This window comes from Coenobita brevimanus, chromosome 29 (genome assembly GCF_032717465.1).
Source record: "Coenobita brevimanus isolate Jiangsu-jjx chromosome 29, ASM3271746v2, whole genome shotgun sequence".
NCBI lineage: Eukaryota > Metazoa > Arthropoda > Malacostraca > Decapoda > Coenobitidae > Coenobita > Coenobita brevimanus.
The window spans coordinates 1,617,378-1,640,090 of record NC_136982.1 but is presented as its reverse complement, the minus strand read 5'-3'; positions in this window follow the sequence as shown (position 1 = coordinate 1,640,090).

Genomic DNA, 22,713 nt, shown 5'->3' with positions numbered 1-22,713 from the left:
ATATAGATTAGATTAAATATTTTGTGCACCGCGTTGAGATGGAGATTGAAGATGAGGTAGAGATAAAAATTAAAATATTCTTGTGACGGTACCTGCTTCAAGATCCAGAGATTTTATGCTCCATTTTGACCGAACTGAGCCCAACCGGATTATCCAATACCGGTTCCCAGCGCGCGCACACACACACACACACACACACACACACACACACACACACACACACACACACACACACACACACACACACACACACACACACACACACACACACACACACACACACACACACACACACACACACACGAGGGACCCCGCATGACCTGTGTATATGCATCTCTACACACACACACACACACACACACGACACCCCGCATGACCCGTGTATATGCATCTCTTTGCAACCTCTTATCTCTTATCGACAACAACAGGTATCAGCCGAGGTACAGAAACCGGAACCGCGCGACCCACCGCAACGCACCACACCTGTAAATGTCACCTGCTTGTATTACCAGGACCCGCCCTTTGTCCCGCACACTTACATAATGCCCAGGACCACACCAGGGCAGGGAAGGGCAGGTACGCGGGTTTATAGGTCTGGGTATGGGTGAGGTCGCGGGGTTGAAGTGAGTGTGACTTACGCGATACTCAGTCGATGAATAAAAATGTCTGTCCATCTGTAGCCCGACGCCCTAATCCCGCAAAGGGTGGCCGCAGACAAAACGCCTCCAAGTCGCTTATATTTTTTACAGAGATTAGGAGACAGACCAATTTCTCACTTTGTCGATAAATACAAATGGTAGGTCTGTGTAGTTTATTTTCAGGGGATCAAATCTTTTACTTTATCCTCTTCACTTTCACTTGCCCTCAATTTCCCGTCCCTCCATCGTGAATGCTGAGCTGTTGCACGAATCTAATACCGCTCTTGCAATACGATCATAGTCACGAAGAAGTGCAGTGGAGAGGATGTAGAGCCGCAGTATTTCCTTATTCTGCCACTGAGCTACGGGAAATCGATTGCAAAATGATGAAAATGTACGCCAGGTTAAGAGGAACGAAATTTTAACCACAGAGATAAGGTACAGTAAGATGCAAAAGTTGGACGAGAATTCCCTGATATAATTTTTTCACCTTAACTTGGCCCACATTGTCTCCCTGTTGCAGCAGATCTCTCCCTGTTGCAGCTGATCTTCCCCTGTTGCAGCAGATCTCCCCCTGTTGCAGCAGATCTCTCCCTGTTGCAGCAGATCTCTCCCTGTTGCAGCATCTCTCTCCCTGTTGCAGCATCTCTCTCCCTGTTGCAGCAGATCTCCCTCTGTTGCAGCAGATCCCTCCCTGTTGCAGCATCTCTCTCCCTGTTGCAGCAGATCCCTCCCTGTTGCACCGTCTCTCTCCCTGTTAGAGCATCTCTCTCCCTGTTGCAACAATCTCCCCCTGTTGCAGCATCTCTCTCCCTGTTGCAGCATCTCTCTCCCTGTTGCAGCATCTCTCTCCCTGTTGCAGCATCTCTCTCCCTGTTGCAGCATCTCTCTCCCTGTTGCAGCATCTCTCTCCCTGTTGCAGTCTTCGTGTTTGATTGTAATTTCGTGAACTTCCAGTGAAAATATATGTCCATGTATCTACTCTGTCTATCTATCTGTGTCCATCTATCTATCTATCTGTGTCTGTCTGTGTGTCCATCTTCCCTCTCTGTCTATCTGTCCGTGTGTGTGTCTATCTGTCTATCTATCTGTCTGTGTCTGTCTGTCCATCTGTCTATGCATGTCTCTATTTATCTATCTATCTATCTATCTATATCTGTGTCTTTGCCTATGACTATCTATATTTGCCCATCTGTCAGTTCATCTATCCATCTATCTGTTCATCTATCTGTCTGTCTATCTAACTTCATCTATCTATAGCCAGACGCCTGAATCCCGGAAAGCGCTGGGCAGCTACGAAATCTTTAGAACAAAAATCTTAAGAAGGGCGTAAGAAGACAGTCTGAGAGCCGTAGCAGTGCCGGCAGTAACAAGAATAAATATAATAAATAAAACAAATAAATGAATGAATAAATATAAAATAAATAAATAAATAAATAAATGGTAAATATAAACAGTCCTTGTAAAACTTATGTTCTTGTGGTAGTACTGAGTGATACATAAAGGTGGTTTAGGTGTGGACAGGTGGATAGATAAAAAAGTAGATGGGTAGGTAGATAGGTGGATAGATAGATAGATAGGTAGGTAGATAGATAGATAGATAAAATTAAGTACAGTATTAAAAATGATGGTCTTTTATTGCATTAGTACTGAGTGATACATTAGGTGGTTAAGGTGTAGACAGGTAGATAGATAGACAGACAGGCAGGTAGATATATAGATAAATAGATAGATAGATAAACTTAAGTACAATCCATGCATAAGGTGTTAAGGCGGTGGCACGTACAAATATAATTGTCACCTGTCACCTCCATCTTGTTCCTCGTCCGTCACCTGCCACACGTCACACACCTGCGCTTCCTGCTTACCTGGCCGACCACACACCTGGGCACATATTCTCTTCGGTTTAAGGAGGCTCCCTAACACCTCTTCCTTAGCGATTTATTTTTGGAAATGGCTGATTAATCCTTTTTTTACCTTTAAGGAAGCTCCCTAACACCTCTTCCTGTGCGATTTATTTTTGCATATGGCTGATTAATGTCCTTTTCTACTTTTAAGAAGCTCCCTAACACCTCTACCTTAGCGATTTGTTTTTAGGTATGCCAGATTAATCTCCATTTCTTTTAAGGAAGCTCCCTAACACTTCTTCCTTAGCGATTTATTTTTGGATATGGCTTGTTAATATCCTTTTCTACTTTTATCAGTACAGAGTATGGCGATATTGGAAGGAGTTATATAACATGGAAAAGGGTGATATGGTGTAATAACCTAAATAAATCGCTTAGGAAACGGCGTTAGGGACGAGATTACGGGTCCTATAGTTCGTCCACTTTTACTTGGCTTTTTTTCCGACTTCTTGAAGCTTATGTACCTTAACTCAGTCGCAGAATAGGAGAGAATTTGTATCCTTTCCATAGCACTTCTTCGTGACTAGTACCTTATTGTACTGTTAATCTGATGGTACAGCTCAGCATTCAAGATGGAGAGAAGAGAATTTTAGGCCAACTTTATGTGACATAAAATAGTAAACTGATTCTTAAGTACCATCAGACAGCCTATCTGCACTATCACCTCATATAGCATCATCATCAACACCAAGATAAGATTAGATAAGAATAGGGTTGCTAAATTCAGAGCCTCATTATCTATCTATCTATTGCCAGACGCCTTAATCCCATAAACGGGGTGGCCACAAACAAATCGCCTCCACGTCACCCTGTCCCCCGCCATTTCACTGCCCTGCTCCCAGTTCACACACCCTTTTCTCATATACCTCTCCACTCCATCCCTTCATCTCATCCTTGGCCTTTCCCTCCCTCTCTCCCCATCCACCTCACTCACATACACTCTCCTCGTCAGTCATCCACCCTCCATCCTCTCCACATGGCCAGACCACCTCAGTGTGTTCGTAAAGTTTGTGGCTACATTGGAAAGACTGTCGAAAAAGTAGTGATGGTAGTAGTAGTAGTAATAGTAGTGGTAGTAATAGTAGTAGTTAGTAGTCGCAGCAGCAGCAGCAGCAGTAGTAGTAGTAGTAACAATAGTAATAGTAGTAGCAGCAGAAGCAGCATTAGTAGTAGTAGTAACAATAATAATAGTAATAATAGTAGTTGTAGCAGTAGTAGTAGCAGAAGCAGTGGCAGTAGCAGCAGCAGCAGCAGCAGTAGTAATAGTAGTAGTAGTTGTTGTTGTTGTTTTTGTTGTAGTTATTGTTATTGTTGCTGTAATTGTTGACGATAATGAGAATATTGTTGGTATTGTTCTTGATTTTCTTGCTGTTGTTGTTATTGTCATGGCACCAGGCTCATGTGGACGCGAACCGGGTGGACTGCAGAAGGCCGGCCACTTCATCCGGACGCACCCAGAGATTTATTTATTTGTGTGTGTGTGTGTGTGTGTGTGTGTGTGTGTGTGTGTGTGTGTGTGTGTGTGTGTGTGTGTGTGTGTGTGTGTGTGTGTGTGTGTGAGAGAGAGAGAGAGAGAGAGAGAGAGAGAGTTTGGTGAGAGTAAGGAAAGGAGGCGAGACAGTGCAAGAGGGAGGGCAGGTATGAAGGAAGGAGGGGGTCTCTCTCTCTCTCTCTCTCTCTCTCTCTCTCTCTCTCTCTCTCTCTCTCTCTCTCTCTCTCCAGCATCTTTTCTTCACCACCGCCCCCAGTCTTCTCTCTTTTCACACCACTCTTTTTTCTTTCTCTTTTTCCATCGTATTTTTTTCCAACAGTGACCTTGTAGTTGTTGTTAGCTCACAAGGGAGGAAGAAGAGGAGGAGGAGGAAGAAGAGGAGGAGAAGGAGAAATAAATGATGAAGGAGGAATATAATGATGATGATGATGATGATAATAATAAGAATAAAGATTAATTACTTTAGCCAGGACACGTCTCAGTCTGTATTTTATTCATGTTTTTCCCAGACGATTTTTTCTGAGAGAGAGAGAGAGAGAGAGAGAGAGAGAGAGAGAAACCATCTCTCCAGTTCTCGTTCACATCCACGAAAAAACTCGCCTCGATTAAATCACCTGAGAATGGATTTACGGTAATCCCTGAATCGCCTCTCCTTTATATGTCATTTTATGGGCGAGTTTAATTAGAGAGAGAGAGAGAGAGAGAGAGTGTGTGTGTGTCAGGTGGCTCTCTCTCTCTCTCTCTCTCTCTCTCTCTAAACTACTTATTTTATGTATCTGCAGCATATCTTTTTAATCTGTCTATCTATCTATCTATCTATCTATCTGTCAGTCTATCTACCCATCCAACTCTCTGTGTATGTATTTATCCATCCATCCATCCGTCTATCTATCCATCCATCTATCTCTGTCTATCTATGTTTATCTATCTGTCTCTGTATATATCTATCAGTCTATATATCTATCCATCCGTATCTATCAGTACATGTCTATCTATCAATATACGAGTATCTGTCCATCAGTATCTATGTCTATCTATATCTATCTATCCATCCGTATCTATCTATCTATCTGCTGCCACACTTTCTTAAGAAGTTTGCCCATTTACTTCAAGATTTCTATTTTTTCAAACTGTTAAGATTGCCTGGCTATAAAATGATCACTTACAGCCTTCAGCCTAATCATGTTTCTTTATAATTTTCGTGTTATTTTCAGATCATTATAATATACACACGAGGTTTTTCATAGGTGTAGCCAGGTGAGTCAGCTGGAGTCAGGTGGGGTCAGGAAATCAGGTGTACTCGGGTGGCCAGGTGAGTCAGGTGGGATCAGGTGTAGTCATATGGGGTCAGATTTATTCAGGTGTAGTCAGGTGAGATCAGGAAATCAGGTGTACTCAGGTGGCCAGGTGTCGTCAAGTGAGTCAGGTGGAGTTAATTGGAGTCTGGTGGAGTCAGTTGTAGTCAGGGGAGTCAGGTGTTGTCTTAATTCATTTCTTCCTTTGAATGGAGGTCCAGTAAACCAAATAAACTCATCAGGATAGAGTGAGAATTAATTTGAGATGAACGTAGTAGTAATAAAGGCGTTTTGATATGAAAATACCTTTGATGGAATTAATTGAAAGACATAAAGAATATCGTTTTAAACCATTCACCGTCTGTTTATCTATCTATCTATCTGTCTGTCCATATATCTATCTGTTTAACTACATATATATAGTAAGAAAAAGTCATCCCAGTGAAGGAAGGAGAGAGAGAGAGAGAGAGAGAGAGAGAGAGAGAGAGAGAGAGGTCAACCACCTTTTAGTTTTTTTTTATGAAAGTTGGTATACATGTTTTTATCCCAAAGTTCAAACGCTTGAATAAAAACCAATGACCTTTTTTCACCCACACATGACCTGACCTCGCTGCAGAAGGTCATGGAAGTTTAGAAGAGGTCGGGATAAAAGTATGGGACCATGGTACATTTAGGTTCACACATACGTGGTACAGAGGCATGGATTATTAGGCGGTGTACAGTCGCGCAAAAAATGGTGTCACGAAGCCCATGGTAATAAATAAATAAATAAATAATAATGGTGATAATAATAATAATAATAATAATAATAATAATAATAATAATAGTAAATGACAGAGGCTTCAATTATCAGCCTTTGTGCAGTGACGCTAAATAATGATGTCACGAAATCAATAATAATAATAATAATAATAATAATAATAAAAATAATAATAATAATAATAACAATAATAATAATAATAAATGGACATCATGACATTACTTCCTAGCGACATTTTACGTAAGGTAGGAATGCTCAGGTAACAGTGTTATTTGACTTTATCACCTGTTATCTCATGACCTGCTTTTACACCCCCGCGCATGAGAGTTTTGCCTGACGTGTGTGTGTGTGTGTGTGTGTGTGTGTGTGTGTGTGTGTGTGTGTGTGTGTGTGTGTGTTTGTATGTGAATTACATAGCACAATTTTTATCTGCTTTGGGCCAGACTTGGTGGGTCGATTAAGGTCCTCCTGAGATTGGCTTTTTTTTTCCAGTTGGTCAGAGGTCACACATTTGATCCGATTAAAACCAAACTTAGTGGAAGGGTTGAAGGTCAGGCAAGGATAAAAAAGAGATATGACACTGAGAACAATAAGTCAGAGGTCAAGATCATAAAGCAAGGTCAGAGTTGGAGAAGTTAACTATGACTACAGTAACTCCCTCCTCGCGTCCTTCGAGAAATCCACCTTAAGATGAAGAAAATCGTCTGAAGGCAGCAAGAATCAATGGGTTATCGGACTGAAGGGGTTAACTACTGCCTTATAAACCCTAATAGTCATAGAACCCCAGGCTCATCTGAACGTGAACCCAGTGGACTGCAGGCTGACGTTGCCCTTCTTCCTCCGCCATGGCCCTCTCAGGGAATAGGGAAGGGTATTTAGGGACGCTTGTGTACCTGGGCAACTCCACCGTCCGGTCATATCAGTGCCACCACGTGAAGGCGTCCCCCTGCACCACCTGCCACCACCTGTACCCTGGATTTGTGGAGTCGAGTGTACCTGTGAAAAAGCGAGTGTATTTAGGTCATATAAAGTTTACCTGTGTTTTTTTTTACTCTTTGATATGGATCTGTTGGTATGTGTGTGTGTGGATGTGTGGGAGACGTGTAGGGTGTAGGTGAATGTGTGTGTGTGTGTGTGTGTGTGTGTGTGTGTGAGGGTTAGGTGTGTGTGAAGGGGGATGGAGGTGTGTGTGGAGGGGGATGGAGGTGTGTGTGTGTGTGTGAGGGTTAAGTGTGTGTGGAGGGGGATGGAGGTGTGTGTGTGTGGGAGGGTTAGGTGTGTGTGGAGGGGGATGGAGGTGTGTGTGTGTGTGTGTTTGTGTGGGAGGGTTAGGTGTGTGTGGAGGGGGATGGTGGTGTGTGTGTGTGTGTGTGTGTGTGGGAGGGTTAGGTGTGTGTGGAGGGGGATGGAGGTGTGTGTGTGTGTGTGCTCTCTTTGTATGTGTGTGCTTTATCTGTGTGTGTGTGTGTGAGAGAGAGAGAGAGAGGTGAGGGGAGAAGCACTTTCCCCTCTTTCAAAAGCTGCGTAGAAATAATAAATAGTAAGTTACATAGAGACTCAGGGGCAGAGACAGTGAGCCCTACCACCTCTAAATATTGAGATCTTAAAATGCCTCTGAATATTCCCCACAGCTACGAGAGAGAGAGAGAGAGAGAGAGAGAGAGAGAGAGAGAGAGAGAGAAGAGAGAATGAATTGTTAAAGAATATTTGGGTTTTGAGTTCTGTGTCTAGGTGTAAATGTGTGTGTGTGTGTGTGTGTGTGTTTGTGTGTGTGTGTGTGTGTGTGTGTGTTGTCGATAATTGCCTCTTTCTCCCCTTGTTTTTAGCTTAACCTTGACCCATCCATAGGTAGGATTAAGAGTGATGATGATGATGATGGTGGTGGTGGTGGTGGTGGTGGTGGTGGTGGTGATAATGGTAGTGAGGTGGTGGTGATAATGGTGACGATCGTGGTAGTGGTGGTGATGATGATGATATTGTTTTTGATTGTGTATTGCATTGTGTTGTTCTCTGTTGTGTTGCAGATCCCCTCGTATTGATCTTTGCAACTGCCAGCGTGTACATTCATGAATATTTAGATTTGAATGCAATGCTGGAAAGGGTCTGGTGGTGGTGGTGGTGGTGAAGGTGAAGGATTTTGTGGTAATAGTGATGGCGGTGCTGGTGAAGGTTTTGGTGGTCGTAATGATGATGGTGGTTGTAGTGGTGGTGGTGGTATGGTTGGTAGTGATGGTGGTGTGGTAGTAGTAGTAGTTGTTCCTTAGGCAGTCTGGCCGAACACTCCTGGGTCCCTTAGGAAGGCCATGGCCGAGACCGGGCTTTCCCACAGAGCTCTTAAAGAGTGTATGTTGTGTTGTTGGCGTAGGTGATTGTGTGCAATGCAGTCTTCCATAATGTGCTTAATAGTATGGGGTGCTGTGCTGCATCCTGGACAGGCATCAGCGACGGAGTCATCCAGCCTCTTCTGATAACTCAAGAGGGCTGGATGATGCCCACAGCTGGTGGTGGTGGTGGTGGGGGGGGGTAGTGATGGTGGTGGTGGGGTTGGTTGTGATGGGGATGCTGGTGCCGGGGTGATTGTGGCATTGGTATTGGTGGTGTTAGTTGTGATATGTCAGTAGCATTGGTGGTGGTGGTGATGGTCATGGTGATGCTGGAGTGTAGTGATATGGAAGCCTATAGTAGGTCAGCTGTAGGGTCGGGGTCAGGTGTGGGGTGGGGAGGTCAGGTGTGTGGTGGGGGGTCAGGTGCAGCAGGTGTCACCCAGGTAACCATCACTCACCTGGCCTATTCCGGGTGACAGGTGGCTGGCCCTTCTCTGTTTATTTTGGTGCGGCGTAATGGTGCTCTGTGTTGGTGCTCTGCTGGTGACTGTATGGCGTAGTGAAGAGTATTTTGGGAGAGGAGAGGTATTTTGGATCTCTCTCTCTCTCTCTCTCTCATAATGGTGTAGTAGTGGTGATGGTGGTTTTAGTAGTAGTAGTAGTAGTAGTAGTAAGGACATTGATGATGACGATGATGATGATGATAATGATGATGGCGATAGTGGTGGTGGTAATGATGGTGGCAGTGGCGGTCGTGGTGGAAAGCTAAATAAATAAATGAACTACGGATTGAGTGTTGGTACCTGGAGAGGGTCACACAAAGACGATGGGGGCAGGGTAACGAGAGGGGAATGAGATGGCCTAACGGAATGGGAGTGGGAATGACTAGAGGTTGAGAGGGGCGAGAGGTAGTTATTGGAGACAAATGATGCTCTAAAATAATTTCCCTAAGATTTAGGTGGAATTCGTAAGATTAATTTTAGCAATGATTGATTATGTGTGTGTGGATGAAAGGATGCGAAGATGTGTAATGGATGCAAGAGCTTATAGAGGTTGGGGGAGTGGACTTTCTGACCACTATTTGGTGGTGGCCAGAATTAGAATTCAAGTAAGATGGAGGACTAGAAGAAGCGAAAGACGAGAGGAAGGAGTAGTTGCAAGGAGAGTGGAAAGGTTACAAGAGGATGAGAAAAAGGCAGAGTATAAGAGAGAAGTGGAGAAACGATTGGGCAAATATGAATTGGAGCAGATGGGAGACGTGGAAGGTGTGTGTAGGATATTTACAGAAGAAATATGTGCGCATGTGATGTGGTGTGTGGAAGGAAGAGAAGGCGGAGGGGGGTGCAAGGAACAGCGTGGTGGACTGAAGAGGTGAGACAGGCTGTGGCACAAAAGAAGAAAGCATACAATGAATGGATGAGAAATAGGGGCGTGGAAGAAGTTGAGAGGCGGAAGAGAGAGTTATATGTAGAAAGAAAGAGAGAGGTGAAAAGATTAGTAAGAGAGAGTAAGAAGAGAGTGGATGAGGAATTTGGAAGGAATTTGAGTGTAAAGTGGAGGGACTATAAGAAAATGTTCTGGAAAGAGGTGAAAAGAGTAAGACAGGGTGGAAGTGAAGTTAGCAGGGGAGTGAAAGATAAAAATGGTAGATTACTATTGGAGAAGGGAGAAAAAGTGAGCAGATGGAGAGAACACTTTAAGGAATTGTTGAACATAGAGGATGGAAGTAATGTGAGTATAAGTGGCTGGGGAATGGCTGGGAGAAGGAGGGAGGTGAGAAGACAGGAAGAAATCAGTAAGATAGAAGTTGTGGAAGCAATGAAGAAAGTTAAATCGGGGAAAGCCCCAGGAATTGATGGAGTGTGTGGTGAAATGCTGAAGCATGGGGGAGAGATAGTAGTAGAATGGATGTGGAAGATGTGCAGATTGGCCTGGGAGGAAGGTAGAGTCCCGGAGGATTGGAAGTCAGGTATAATTATTCCCTTGTACAAAGGAAAAGGGGAAAAAGAAGTGTGTGGTAATCATAGGGGCATTTGTCTTCTTAGTATAATAGGAAAAGTGTATGGTAGGATCCTTATTGACAGAGAGAAAGAACAGAGAAATTAGTTGGAGAAGAACAGGGAGGCTTTAGGAAGGGAAGAGGTTGTGTAGATCAGATATTCATTCTTAGATCTATAGTGGAAAAGTTTCTAGAGAAGGGAAAGAAGTTGTATGCGGCTTTCATGGATTTGGAGAAAGCATATGACAGGGTGGATAGACAAGGATTGTGGAAAGTGTTAAGAATATATGGAGTAGATGGGAAGTTGTTGAATGCTGTGAAGAGTATGTACGATGGTGCGAAGGTTGCAGTGCGTGTGGATGGTGAACTAAGTGAATTTTTCTCTTTGAAAGTTGGTTTGAAACAGGGATGTGCCATGTCTCCATGGTTGTTCAATCTGTAGATGGATGGGGTAATAAAAGAGGTACAAGGTAGGGTAGTGGATGTTGGAGTGGCCCTGGTGAGAGAGGATAGTGTTTGGAAACTCCCTGCACTGTTGTTTGCAGATGATACTGTGTTGTTGAGTGAAGACGAAGGGGAGCTGCAAGGCTTGGTGGATGAGTTAGGGAGAGTGTGTAAGAAACGGAATCTAAAGGTGAATGTAGAGAAGAATAAAGTGATGGTCTTTGAGAGGGGTGAAGTCAGTGAATGTACAGCGAGGTTGGATGGTGAGGAATTGGAAAATGTGAGTACGTTTAAGTACTTGGGTAGTGTGATGAGTAAGGATGGAGGTTTGGAGGGTGAAGTGCTTGAAAGGGTACAGCAGGGAAGAAAGGTTGCTGGTTCTTTGAAAGCAGTGATAAGAAACAGGGAAGTGAGCATGGAAGTGAAAAAGTTACTATATGACAGTATTGTGATACCAACTCTAACGTATGGAAGTGAAGCTTGGACGTTGTTGGAAGGACACAAGTCAAGAGTGAGAGCAGTGGAAATGAGTTATTTAAGAGGAGCCTGTGGAGTCACATGGAGAGACAGGCTGACGAATGAGGATATAAAGGAGCGTTGTGGTGTGGATGTGGATGTGATAGGAAGCGTTATGAGGAACACACTGAGGTGGTTTGGCCATGTGGAGAGAATGGAGGGTGAAAGACTGACGAAGAGAGTGTATGTGAGTGAGGTGGAGGGGGGAAGAGGGAGGGGGAGGCCGAGGATGAGATGGAGGGATGGGGTGGAGAGGTATATGAGAGAGGGATGTGTGAGTTGGGAGCAGGGCAGTGAAATGGCGGGGGACAGGGCGACTTGGAGGCGATTTGTTTGTGGCCACCCCAAACGGGATTGAGGCGTCTGGCAATAGATAGATAGATAGAATTTTAGCTACGTCGTCTTCAAGAAAGTGGAGGAGGTCAGGTGTGTGTGTGTGTGTGTGTGTGTGTGTGTGTGTGTGTGTGTGTGTGTGTGTGTGTGTGTGTGTGTGTGTGTGTGTGTGTCAACTGCGTCTGTTTCACACTTAGGGCATGTCCGTCACTTCCCTCCCTGACGCATCATATCAAGGAGACTCATCTATGGCCAGAGAAACATACTAAGCATCTCGCAGCTTATGAACATAGCCAGCAGAGGAAAGTAGGAAGCAGAAGAGGTGAAATATCAGTAGGGGAAAGTGAGAAGCAGAAGAGGTGAAGTATCAGTAGAAGAGACGATATATTAGTAGGGGTAGAAGTAGAAGAGGTGAAATATTAGGCGAATTATCAAGTAGAGGAAAAATAGGAAGGTAGAAGAGGATATATTAAGAGAATTTTTGTAAGTCTCAAGAAATTTCCATCTCCAGTAAGAGGACTTTTTTTTTTTTAATTTATGCGAATCCTAAAGTGTAAGTAGTAGATGAGGTTAAATATTAGGCTAACTTTTGCCTCTAGTTGTACAGCCGTGGACAAAAATTGGTGACCATTTTCCAGTCGGTTGTGACAAAGGTGTTACATGATTTTTTTTTTTTTTTTACAGTAAAGAGAGCAGAACAAAATGGGACTGGGAAATAGAGAAGGCAGGTTATGTGAGCTATATTTATGTGATTGCAATGTGGAGGGCATAACAGGAGAGTATGTGAAGGTAGGAAACTGTAGTTCATGTGAGGAGAGATGAGGAATATAGAAGGCATGATGTGTGAACCATCTTTATGTGATGTTAATGTAGAGAGCATAACAAGAGAGTATGTGAAGGTATTAAACTGAAATTCATTTTGAGGAGGGATGAGAAATGTAGAGGGCATGTTATGTGAACTATTTTCATGTGATGTTAATATAGAGGGCATAATTAGAGTATGTGAAGATAGGAAACTGCAATTCATGTGAGGAGGGATGAGGAATGTAGAATGCATGTTATGTGAACTGTTTTCGTGTGATGTTAATATAGAGAGCATAACTAGAGTATGTGAAGGATGGAAACTAATTCATTTGGAGAGGAAAGAAAAATATAGAAGGGAGGACAGGATACTGGCGGAGGAATGTCGATTAATTTTAAATCACGGCAGTAAATCTAAGTTTGCAAAGATCCCTCTTAAGAGAGGATTTCCTTTTGTTAGCCCAGGTTACAAGACATCTACACGCTTACCTGTTATCAGCGGTAATAGACGCGGCGGTAAGTGAATCCCAGGTAGACAGTAGTGGGAGTTTATGCTAATAGATCTGATGCTATCTTGGTTGATGGGGAGCGAGGCAGACGGAAGAACTAGGCTTGTGGGACGGGAAGCTTAACGTCTCAAGATTTGTTAAAGATTACATTCAGCCTCGCAAGATGTACGATAAGATTCACTTCAACGTCTCAAGATTTGTCAGTCGAGGGTAAGATTCCGTTTCAACCCTTTCGCTACTTATATATCATTACGCGGTTTAACTCAATTATTTTTTTATTTAATTTGTTTTTCCTCTTCATCTGTAAAAAAAAAAAAAAAAAAAGGGAGAGTCAAGGAACTGGGGGGGCGGGTTAGCTGTTGCCTTTTTTGTCCTTTCAGTACGAGGACCCTTTCCCAAATTAAAGTAGAGCGTCGGTGAATTGTAAATAACTCTACTCATTTTACCTTAACTTGGCCCAGATTTTTTTGTCCTTTTGCAGCTTATTTCATGAAGTTAACAAAAAAAAGACAGTGCCACGGGTTCACATTAAAACAGCGCTTCTTCGTGACTAGCATCATATTGTAGTGTTAATCTAGTGTTATACCTGAGCATTCTCGATGTATAGGTGCCAGTTTTAGATGAAGTGAAAGGAGTATTTTTTTGTGTGTGTGTGGGGGGGGGAGTGCGATCTTGTGGAATGTTGGGTGTACTGTAAGCATGTATATTGTGTGTGTGTGTGTGTGTGTGTGTGTGTGTGTGTGTGTGTGTGTGTGTGTGTGTGTGTGTGTGTGTGTGTGTACCTTCCCTCACCCCTACTGACACTTCAATTTTCCCTCAGTGTTTTTATCCACGTTTTTTTATCTTTTTTCTTCTCACCTTCCATCATTTATTTATCTTACTCTTTATTCACCATTTATTCATTATTTATCCTTCTTCCGTTATTTATTCATCATTATTTCATCTTCTAGTAATTCATTCCACCTTTTTATTAATTATTTTTATCACCTTCCACTCTTGATTCATTCACCTGTGCTTTTCCTGCCTCCCCTCACCTCCTGTCAGTTTCTGCCTTCTCTCTCTCTCTCTCTCTCTCTCTCTCTCTCTCACACACACACACACACACACACACACAGTAACTCTCCATCCCAGGCTGTAATGTTGTTGCAGTGACCAGTGCAAATTGCAATATAATCTTCCAATATCCGCAAATGCTGTATTGTAGATGCCCGGTTTCGTAAATTAATTGTGTGTGTGTGTGTGTGTGTGTGTGTGTGTGTGTGTGTGTGTGTGTGTGTGTGTGTGTGTGTGTGTGACTAGAATATGATGCTGATCACGAAGAATTTCAGTGTGTGTGTGTGTGTGTGTGTGTGTGTGTGTGTGTGTGTGTGTGTGTGTGTGTGAGTGAGTGAGTGACTATAATACGATGCTAGTCACGAAGAAGTTCAGTGAGAAGGATGTAGAGCCGTACAGTGTCATAATCTACTACTAATCCTCGGAAAATAACCTGCAAAGGACGAAAATTAATTAAGATAAAATGTCATAAAATGACTAAATGTCATAAAAGACTTTGTGGTTCCTTTGTGGTTGAGTTATATATATATATATATATATATATATATATATATATATATATATATATATATATATATATATATATATATATATATATATATATATATATATTAGACTTATGGAAGAGCGGTTTTTATATCTTGGAGTAGCTTCCCATTTGTCATGTAGTGATAGGAGAGGTAAAGAATAGTATGGGACTATTTTTATTTGTCTTAGAAATATTAACAAGTCTCTCACACAGAGCGAAGTATAGAGTCCCGCTAGCTATCTCTCTGTCTCGCTCTGGCTCCCTCTCTCTCTCTCTCAAGTTGCTAAGCCCTTTCTTTTTCTGACCTGCCTGTTCTAAGGCTTGTCTCCTTCTGAGCTCTCTTTCCTAAATTCTGGTGTAGCAGGGGTGTGTCACGTGTGTTCCTTGTGGATGGAAAGTTCTAGCAGCGTGTGTGTGAGTATGTGTGTATGTGTGTGTATGGTCACTAGACGCTGTCGTGTGCCTATAAAGCATTCCTCGAGTTAAGAGGGTGTAAGCATGTTTAGCACTGCTCGATTCTCGCAGACACACTACCTTCTCATCATCTGACTCCCTGCTTCTATCTGTCTCTCTATCTATCTATTTATCAATCTATTTATTATGATTTGCAATTATAATATGGAGTCCTAACACATTGCTCGGCCGCGCGAAAATGGCGTACCATCGACAGTTAATAGTCATAACATTAATACATATTATATACACATTATAATGAACTTATAAGCTAATTAAGTGAAATACATAATATTGTAAAAGTAACATAATTGTATGAATATTGTATACATATAATATTCATAGTAAATAGTGATTATTTAGTAATATTACATTTTAAACAAGTTGTATACATTTTGTGAGATGTGTATGTATAACAGACATACGCATATAATTGTGCAATGGTAATACTGCTAGGTTATACATTACATATTTGAGTTATCACTTTAGTAATGTCTAATATTTCACCTAACTTGTATGATGATACTGGTAATACAGAATTGTGCTATAGTTGTATGACTTATAATATTGTACTAACATTGATGCTGATCACGAAGAATTTCAGTGTGTGTGTGTGTGTGTGTGTGTGTGTGTGTGTGTGTGTGTGTGTGTGTGTGTGAGTGAGTGAGTGACTATAATACGATGCTAGTCACGAAGAAGTTCAGTGAGAAGGATGTAGAGCCGTACAGTGTCATAATCTACTACTGATCCTCGGAAAATAACCTGCAAAGGACGAAAATTAATTAAGATAAAAGACGTATAGTTTGAGGGAAAAAAAAAGAAAACGTAAGCTTCACACACACACAAAAATCTCAAAAAAATACCTTCTCTTATTTTTACTATTAACATCTTAAATAAAATCTTCTCTTATTTTTACTGTTAACATATAAACATTACATATATAACCTAACTCTCAGTAGTATATTATCAGTACTAGGTTCAGTATTACCACGTTAAGTATATGTCTTGTCACACTTATATATCAGTCTTGTAAGTGATATCAGTACCAAGAACATTACAATCGGTAGCTACTTATATGAGTCGTGTTGCTATTTTTAACTATAATTATAAGGGATTCTCTCTCTCTCTCTCTCTCTCTCTCATTTTCTCCTTATCTCTCTTCTTCTGATTGCCTCTCTCCCTTCTTTCCTGCTCCTGCCTCCCTGCCTCATCCTTCCTGCCTCTCCTCTTCCCCCCGTGCCTGCTCTCTTTCTCCTGCCTCCTTCTGCCTGAGCTATCTTTCACCCCTGCTTCCCTGTATGCCTCATTCCCCTTCCCCTTGTCATGTTCCTCCATCTCCCTGTCTCTCCTCTGTCTCCCTGCCTCTCCCCCACTACCTAACCTCTTCCCTGCCTCCCTGTCTCGCGTCGACCTGCCTTTCCGGGCCCCTCCCCTTCTTCCCTGTGGCCCCCCCCCCTCCTGCTACCCTTCCTTTCCCTACCTCTCTCTTCCTCCCCCTGCCTCTCTCTTCCTCCCCCTGCCTCTCTTTTGCCTCCCCCTGCCTCTCTCTGCCTCCCCCTGCCTCTGTTCAGTGCTTTCTTCCTGCCTCCCTCTGTCTCTCCGTTTTCTGTGTCTGCTTACCTCCCTTGCCTATAGGCTATCCCTGCCTCTCCCTTCCCTCCCTCGCCGCCCCTGCCTCTCCCTGCCTCTCGCTTTCTTTCCCAGTCTCTCCACTTCATTCTTGTGCCTCTTCCCCTGTCCCCCTCTGCCACACCCATGCCTCTCTCCCATCACCCCTGCCTTACTCTGCCTCTCCTTGCCTTCCCCCGTCTGCCATACCCATGCCTCCGTCACCCCTTCCTTACCCTGCCTCTCCCTGCCTTCCCCCTCTGCCACACCCATGCCTCCGTCACCCCTGCCTCTCCACTTGCCTTCCCCCCTCTGCCACACCCATGCCTCCCTCACCCCTGCCTTACCCTGCCTCACCCTGCCTTCCCCTCTACCACACCCATGCCTCCCTCACCCCTGCCTTACTCTGCCTCACCCTGCTTTCCCCCCTCTGCCACACCCATGCCTCCCTCACCCCTGCCTTACCCTGCCTCACCCTGCCTTCCCCCTCTACCACACCCATGCCTCTCTTACCCCTGCCTTATCCTGCCTCACCCATGCCTGACTCACCCTTGCCTTATCCTGCCTCACCCATGCCTCCCTCACCCCTACCTTCCTCTGCCTCGCCCTGCCTTCCCCCTCTGTCACACCCATTCCTTCCTCACCCCTTCCTTACCCTGCCTTTCTTTGCCTTCCCTCTCTGCCACACCCATGCCTCTCTCACCCCTGCCTCACCCAGCCTTCCCCCTCTGCCACACCCATGCCTCACTCACCCCTGCCTCCCCCCTCTGCCACACCCATGCCTCCCTCACCCCTGCCTTCCCTTGCCTCACTCTGCCTTCATCCTCTGCCACACCCATGCCTCCCTCACCGCTGCCTGACCCTGCCTCACCCCTGCCTTCCCTCTCTGCCACACCCATGCCTCCCTCACCCCTGCCTCACCCTACCTTCCCCCTCTGCCACACCCATGCCTCACTCACCCCTGCCTTCCCCTGCCTTCCTCTGCCTCACCCCTGCCGCACCTCTGCCTTCCCCCTCTGCCACACCCATGCCTCCCTCACCCCTGCATTACCCTGCCTCACCCTGCCTTCCCCCTCTGCCACACCCATGCTTTCCTCACCCCTGCATTACCCTGCCTCACCCTGCCTTCCCCCTCTGCCTCACCCTTCCTCACCCCTGCCTCACCCATGCCTCCCTCCTTACTCTGCCTCACCCTGCCTTCCCCCTCTGCCACACCCATGCCTCACTCACCCCTGCCTTCCCCTGCCTCACCCCTGCCTCACCCTGCCTTTCCCCTCTGGAGCACCGGGTTAAAGTTACAGTGCTGAGCGTCGCCCCAGCCACAGCCTCACTGCTTAAAGGGAAGAGCTGCCTCGCCTGCTTGGTGCCACGCCAGGTCACCAGGACACGTCAAGTCATTAGGCATCGTCAGGTCAGCAGGCCACGTCACGTCACTAGGACATGCCAGGTCACTACTCATTGCTAGGTCACCAGGCTACATTAGGTCACCAGGGCACGTCAAGTCACCAGGACACGTCAGGTCATTGGTACATATCAGGTCACCAGGACACGTAAGGTCACTAGGGCACACGTCAGGTCATCAGGGCACACGTCAGGCCACCTGGACACGTCAGGTCATTGGTACGTTCCAGGTCACCATAACACGTCAGGTCAGCATAACACGGCAGGTCACCAGGACACGTCAGGTCACCATAACACGGCAGGTCACCAGGACACCATCGTATCAGGTCGCGTCAGGTCACCAAAAACTAAAGGTCACCAAATCTCCCTTCGGGTCAGGTCAGGTCACGAAACCCTGAGTATGGTCACACGGTCAGGTCAGGTTAGGAAGCCAGGTCACGAGGATCCACCATCACCAGGTCACCATTGCGACAGTATAAATGTCACGTCTTTATTTTAAGCCTAGCCACGGTCCCCTACGATTCTGTTGGGGTAATAAAGGATAGAATGGGTGGAGAGTTGGTTAAATTTTTATTACTATTATTATCATTATAATTAGTAGTAGTTGTAGTAGTAGTTGTAGTAGTAGTGTTATTATTAGTCATTTATTATTATTATTATTATTATTATTATTATTTTATGATGATGATGATAGTGATGATGATGATGATGATTATTATTAATTATTTTTTTTATTTTTTACATCACACTCTCCTTTCTTCCTGTGCCTTCCTTTTTCCCTCCACCTCCCTCCCTTCCCCTTCCGTTTTTTTCTTCATCCTCTCTCTCTCTCTCTCTCTCTCTCTCTCTCTCTCTCTCTCTCTCTCTCTCTCTCTCTCTCTCTCTCTCTCCTCCTTCTCTAATCTCTTTCTTCGTCTCTTTTCTTCCTCTTCCTTACATTTTCACTTTTCCTTCTTTGATTTTTCCTCCGTCTTATTCAACTCTCTCACTTTCTTATTTTTTTTTCATTTTTCTCGACCCTTCTTCCTTTCTTCCTTCTTCTTCTTCATCTTTTTTTTACTGTGTCTTCCTTTTCCATGACCTTCACATCACTTCCTCTTCCTTCCATGCCTTCGTGTCATTCTTTTGGTTTCATTTACTTCTTTCCACACCTTTGGCTCTCTTCATTTCATCTCTCTACTCTTGATTTCCTTCCTTCCTTCCTTCCTTCATTTCTTGCATCCTTCATTCTTTCCTTCATTCCTTCTCCCTTTCCTTCCTTTCATCCTTCCTTTCTTCCTCTTTTCCAACCTTCAATCCTTCTTTCATTCATTCACTCATTCACTCCCTCCTTTCCTAGCTTCCTTCCTTCTTTCCTTCCTTCCTTCCTGCCTGCCTTCCCTCCTTCCTTCATTCCATCCTTCCTTCTCCCTTTTCTTCCTTCCATCCTTCATTCATTCATTCCTTTCCTTCCGTCCTTCCTACATACCTTCCTTCTTTCCTTCCTTCCTTCCTTCCATTCTGATGTCTCCCTCCCTCCTATCATTTACCTCTTCTATCACTTGTTGCATCACCCTTGGCATTTCACCCTCCCTTTCCCTCCCTTCCTCTCCCTTCCTCCTCCCTTCCCTCCCTTCCTCCTCCCTTCCCTCTCTTCCTCCTTCCTTCCCTCTCTTCCTCCTTCCTTCCCTCTCTTCCTCCTTCCTTCCCTCTCTTCCTCCTTCCTTCCCTCTCTTCCTCCTCCCTTCCCTCTCTTCCTCCTCCCTTCCCTCTCTTCCTCCTTCCTTCCCTCTCTTCCTCCTCCATTCCCTCTCTTCCTCCTTCCTTCCTCTCTTCCTCCTTCAGTCCCTCTCTTCCTCCTCCCTTCCCTCTCTTCCTCCTTCCTTCCCTCTCTTCCTCCTTCCTTCCCTCTCTTCCTCCTCCCTTCCCTCTCTTCCTCCTCCCTTCCCTCTCTTCCTCCTTCCTTCCCTCTCTTCCTCCTCCCTTCCCTCTCTTCCTCCTCCCTTCCCTCTCTTCCTCCTCCCTTCCCTCTCTTCCTCCTCCCTTCCCTCTCTTCCTTCTCCCTTCCCTCTCTTCCTTCTCCCTTCCCTCTCTTCCTCCTCCCTTCCCTCTCTTCCTCCTCCCTTCCCTCTCTTCCTCCTCCCTTCCCTCTCTTCCTTCTCCCTTCCCTCTCTTCCTTCTCCCTTCCCTCTCTTCCTTCTCCCTTCCCTCTCTTCCTTCTCCCTTCCCTCTCTTCCTTCTCCCTTCCCTCTCTTCCTTCTCCCCTCCTTCTTCATTCTGTTTCTTCTTCCACCTCGTTCATTCTTACACCCCCTCCCTCTGCTTTTCATATCTCTCTCTCTCTCTCTCTCTCTCTCTCTCTCTCTCTCTCTCTCTCTAGTAGCCCATTAGTCTCCCTCATCCATTCTCTCTCCCTTCCACTCTGCCGTCTATTGTCTTTGTATCTCCCTCTCCTTTCCTCCCTTTGTTTTATTTAACCCTTCTCCCCTCTCCCCCTCCCTTTCCCTCCCCCTCATTCATTTCCTCCTCTCTTTTGTCTCATCCCCCTTGCATTCCACTCTCCCTTCTTTCTTCCTTCCTTCCTTCCCATGTTTCCTCTTCCTTCCATTCTGCTCTCTCCCTCTTCTCCCTGGCTCAGTTTCCTCTTCCTCCCCTCTTCTCCTTCCTCTTGCCTCTCCTTTGTCTTCCCCTCTTTTGGTTCATTTTCTTTCTCACCCCCCCCCCCTTTCTTCAATTCTTCGATCTCCTCCTTCCCCCATTAACGTCTCCTACCTGTATTCTCTCTCTCTCTCTCTCTCTCTCTCTCTCTCTCTCTCTCTCTCTCTCTCTCTCTCTCTCTCTCTCTCTCTCTCTCTCTCTCTCTCTCTCTCTCTCTCTCTCTCTCTCTCTCTCTCACCTTCCTTCTCTGCTGTCTTCATCTCGCCTTGTGTCATTCAACTCTTTCTACCTGTTTTATAATCGATCACTATCTCTGTTTCCATTTCTGTTTTATTTCTCATTCTGTTATCCTTGTCTTATTAAATTGGTTTCTTTCCACGCCTCTTAGTTTCTTTCTTCTATTTTCTTGTCTCGCTTTCCTTGTCTCATTCGTCTCATCCTCACTCTCCCTCCCCTTCCCATTCTCTTGTCTCGCTTTCCTTGTCTCATTCGTCTCATCCTCACTCTCCCCCTCCCTCCCATTCTCTTCTCTCCTTCCCTTTTTCGACTCATCATTCAACCACCTTTTGTTTCGTCTCCAGATTATTCACCCTCCCATCCAGGCTTCTCACCCCCTTCTCTTAAGATTTTGTCTTTCCTCCTCTCCTTCCTTCCTTCCTTCCTTCCCAGTATTCTCCTTCTTCCCTCCCTCAGTGTTGCTTTTACATTATTTCTTCCTTAAATCATTGCATTTTTTTTTTCGTCTTTCTTGTGCTTCCATTCCTTCCCCCTTCCCTTACCTTTTACCTTGCACTCTCCCTCCTCTTTCCTTCTTTTTTCCTCCTCTCTCACTCACTCTCTCTCTTCATACACTCCTTATCTGTCTTCCTCTTCCTCCTCCTCTCCTTATCTGTCTTCCTCTTCCTCCTCCTCTCCTTATCTGTCTTCCTCTTCCTCCTCCTCTCCTTATCTGTCTTCCTCTTCTTCCTCCTCTCCTTATCTGTCTTCCTCTTTCTCCTCCTCTCCCTATCTCCCTTCCTCTTCCTCCTCCTCTCCTTATCTGTCTTCCTCTTCCTCACCTTATCTGTCTTCCTCTTCCTCCTCCTCTCCATATCTCTTCCTCCTCCTCTCCTTATCTGTCTTCCTCTTTCTCCTCCTCTCCCTATCTCCCTTCCTCTTCCTCCTCCTCTCCTTATCTGTCTTCCTCTTCCTCACCTTATCTGTCTTCCTCTTCCTCCTTCTCTCCATATCTCTTCCTCTTCCTCTCCTTATCTGTCTTCCTCTTCCTCTTCCCCTCCAGTTCTTCCTCCTTTATTGCTTTACTCTTCTTCCTATCCATCCCTATTCTCCTTACTTTCCTTCCTCTTCCTTGCTTTCCTTCCCTTTTTCCATACCCTCCTTCCTCTTTTCCTTCCGTTCCTTCCTCTTCTTTTCCTTACTTTCCTTCCTCTTCTTTTCCTTACTTTCCTTCCTCCTCTTTTCCATACTTTCTTTCCTTCTCTTTTCCTTGCTTTCCTTCTTTCTCTTTTCCTTGCTTTCCTTCCTCCTCTTTTCCTTGCTCTCCTTCCTCCTCTCTTCCTTCCTTTCCATCCTCCTCTCCTCTTTTTCTTCCTTTCCTTCCTCCCCTCCCCTTTTCCTTCCTTTCCATCCTCCTCCTCTCCTTTCCCATTTCCCTCCTCCTTCCTTGTTTTTCTTCCGTCTTTGGCTACCCAAGGACTCTCTCTCTCTTTCTCTCTCTCTCTCTCTCTCTCTCTCTCTCACACACACACACACACACACCTCAGGAGATTAAAGTGAGAGTGTGTTGACCTGGGAGTAGACGCTGTTAAAATCCACAGCAGGAGGCCTATTAAAAGGGACAGAAAACGGGAGATAGAATACGGGGGGGACTATGTTAACCCGCCCCATCATTCTCTCTTCTCATCCCTTCAGCCCGATGTCGTGTTTTGTTTTTCATACTACCTACAGACGACTTTCTTTAGCGTTGTTGAAATACACATAGGTACGCAGGTGTTATGTTTATTTCCGTAACTTG